The sequence below is a fragment of the Artemia sp. Qi Xiang Cuo genome, chromosome 3, assembly GCF_049724085.1.
Source record: "Artemia sp. Qi Xiang Cuo chromosome 3, ASM4972408v1, whole genome shotgun sequence".
Classification (NCBI taxonomy): Eukaryota; Metazoa; Arthropoda; class Branchiopoda; order Anostraca; family Artemiidae; genus Artemia; species Artemia sp. Qi Xiang Cuo.
Window position 1 is genome coordinate 18,736,702 of NC_142796.1, and position 3,332 is coordinate 18,740,033.

The window sequence follows — 3,332 nt, forward strand, 5'->3', positions numbered from 1 at the left end:
TTTGTGATGGGGGGGGGTATTTTCTGTGTTTTTTTCAGGGGGGTAAACACCTAAAACCTCAGAATCAGCATGAAAAACCAATATTGTGTCAATTATCGGCAAAATTCCCTTTTTAATTTAAGTATGAATTTACGTGTTTCATTTAGTTCTTGTTTGTTTCAAGTTTAATGCTGCCTCATTCTTACAGATTGAATTTTGTCTATTTAATTTACTTATCTAGAAACCAAAGTACAAACACATACAAAGTACTGACAAAACTCTCCCAAAGTGACCCCGCGTACCTCAGCGCCTCTAGAGGGGAAATGTTGTACTACTTAATCGTTCCTAGCCAATAAATTATGCTAAGTGTGATTCAGGCGACGAGTGACTGGAAAATTATCGAATATTAGCAAGTTGAAATTAAACAGTAAATCGTGCGATATGGATATAAAAAAGAAGTATTGTGCTTAGAAAACTGATTATATTAAGTGCTGCCGGCTAACAACCAAAATAAGCGTTCGATGCTTTTCCAAAGGGTACGATATTAATCGAGAAACTACAAAAGAAAAAGGAGTTAAATTACTTGCTGTGCCAAATAACAGGTAGGCTATGAAATTTTTGAAATGTTTTTTTTTTCAAACTTCAGAAAAGTTCTATTCTAGTACCATAATGAGATAGCTAAGAAATAAACATACCATGATCTACTTAGAATTCAATGTTGTACGCTATCAAAATATAAATTTAGAAAATTCCAGAATGGCGGGATTCCTTTCATCCCCTAGATTCTACAAAACAAACTTTTCGAGGGGACGGAGGGATTCGGGATAGGGCCCCGGGGCCTAGACCCGAACCCCGAGTGGAATGACTGAAATGACTGAAATGACACACTGCTGGAACGAGGGAATCGTAAGGCGAGCATGGGAAAGAGCGTCCCAACTGTTAATCCCAATTTCGTGTGACCTATTTCCTCGCAAGTTTTTTGTACAGTATTTTTTCGAATGCGTATCTTCTACATCACTAAATTTGAAAACCAGAAGATGGAAAGAAGTGCTCTATGCGGAAAAAATAAAAGCAGCTAAGTTAAAAGGATTTACTTTTAAGTATTTTTTATTCCGTGGTTAACCATATTTATTTGTTATTATATTGTTTGAATTTGCTAAAAATGTTTTTGCATTATTCTAAAAAGAATTTTTCTAAAGCAATGGTACTTCTAGCGATTCTTGATTCTCTTAAAACTATTTTACAGAAATGAAAAATATTTTACGGAATGATTGCCGATTATGATTTTGGATTGGAAAATTATTCAGCGAATTAATAAGTTGGGATTATTTATTTTCTTGTTTATTTTATTCTGTTGCAATTAAAAAAAAAAAGAAAAAATTGGAAGAACTATTAATACAGCGGTCATGTAGCCTACCATTAAACCACATCTGCAAACCCACTTCTGATCAAGATTATTATTATCCTAACTGTTCTTGAAACTCATTCCAACGTTTCGGGGTAGTATTTTTCACAAGAAAGTCATATGTTTGTTTTTATCAATCAATAGTAATTCCCCCTCGTCTTTTTTGCTTTTTAGCCTTTTCTTTGATCCGCAAGTAGCGATGATATTCCACGAGAAAATCCGTAAACGCTTCGAAGGTGAAGTGAAAGAACTCTAGAGAATAGCATACTGATTTTCAAACGAAATTGTTTTACAACTGACTACATCGTTTTCATTTTTCTTTCCATTATTTTATGAGCTTCTATCAAAGCAACAATTACTGCCTGGAACTACGGATAGATTTCCGGAAATTGGAATTTCTTTAAGGTTTGCAGGTCTACTTGAAGTAACCGTCGCAAATTATTTGGGTATGTAAGGAGAGGAAATCATTGTCTTTACGTTGATGATCTACTTTCATTCCAAATAAAGCACACTTTTATTCGTCTGTTTCGTATTACTCGTATATAGGACTAATCTGGTTTCAAATAATCTGAATCAGTTGACGAGTGCACCGTACTATAATTAATTTTGCAGCACACAACAATAAAAATACATGTAAAAGCTGCTCATGAAACAAAGCATCCCATATGTGTGTGCTTTTTTTGCTTTCCTTCCGATAGTGGGCCTATATAAGCTTATCCCGGCCTCCAATCAAGGAGCTTAGGGGACACACAAGAAGTAAATTTCGTACTGTTCTGAACCAAATTAAATAAAAGTAGATTCTATCAAATACTATCAATACAATTTACGCGGCTAATTTCTTTAATCCAGTTGCCATGCAATGACAGGAAAAATAAATACTTTCGAAATAAATTATCATATTTCAAGTTTGACGTCAATAACATTGAGAAAAAGGGATAGATTAGAGGAAGATGAAAACAATTATAATAATCAAAGCAATTTTCCATTCGATATAAGAGTATTTACGCATAGCACTCTCAAATCGTAAATATAGGCGTGATAAATAAGTGTCGGTAAACATCACATAAAATCTAATAGGGCAGGGTGAAACTATTTAAAAATAGAAGGCATTAATTTAAATATGCTTCGCAATAAAGTACCCGCATTTTTTCATTGTCCTAATTCTAATCACAAGCTCTATATCGAGATCCATCTCTTTAATTCAGAACAAATCTGATCTAAGCATAATCACCTATGGAAGATATATAATCGTCAATGGAACTTGAAAAATTTAGGTACCAAGTATAGAATCGTCTCCGGAGACGCGGACAAAGGTCCAATTTTTTGTATTGAGAGAATGGGAATAGTCAGTACTTGTATGTGTTTTTCCTTCTCCCACAGAAATTGTAGTATTAATATAAACAACTACATTACTGCATATTAATTTACACTTCTGACAACTCGGATTACATCTACCATCTACCTCATCTCGGCCGTAATAAAAGCAACCAAGAACGATACACAATGACCAAATTCCGGCATAAACCAGATACGGTCCATTTCCTGATCAGAGGTAGACATTTCCACCCATCTTTAAGGTTTGTGGAAGCACAGGTTTCCCAGCGAAACCGAAGCAATCCTATTACAGAGATGATCTTGTAAAGTATGATCTTAACGAAATACAATTTCCAGCTTTTACTAATACAAAAATAGCCAAAACCAATTGTTACCATTTTATGAATATACAATAGCTGTTTAAAAAGGAATTTGAGTCGAAAAATTTTTTATAATATACTTCCATTGTTCTGAAATTTCAATTTAAAGCTTAAAATAGGTTTTGCATTGAGACTTAATAGAAATATTACTAAATATGATTTTTTACCCAAAAATTGATTCCTTTGCAAGGGACTTGCCAGAATAGAATTGCAAACTAAATAATCAATTATTCTACCTACTGACACATACATAT

The 3,332-nt window shown here is 33.7% G+C and overlaps 1 non-coding gene across 1 annotated transcript; it reads right to left on the bottom strand.

The window, feature by feature from the left end:
• Positions 1-2,831: 2,831 nt before the first annotated feature.
• On the bottom strand, positions 2,832-3,036 carry LOC148953834 (small nucleolar RNA U3). The gene has a single exon (XR_016141599.1). It is a non-coding gene; the product is annotated as a small nucleolar RNA U3 (small nucleolar RNA).
• Positions 3,037-3,332: the final 296 nt, after the last annotated feature.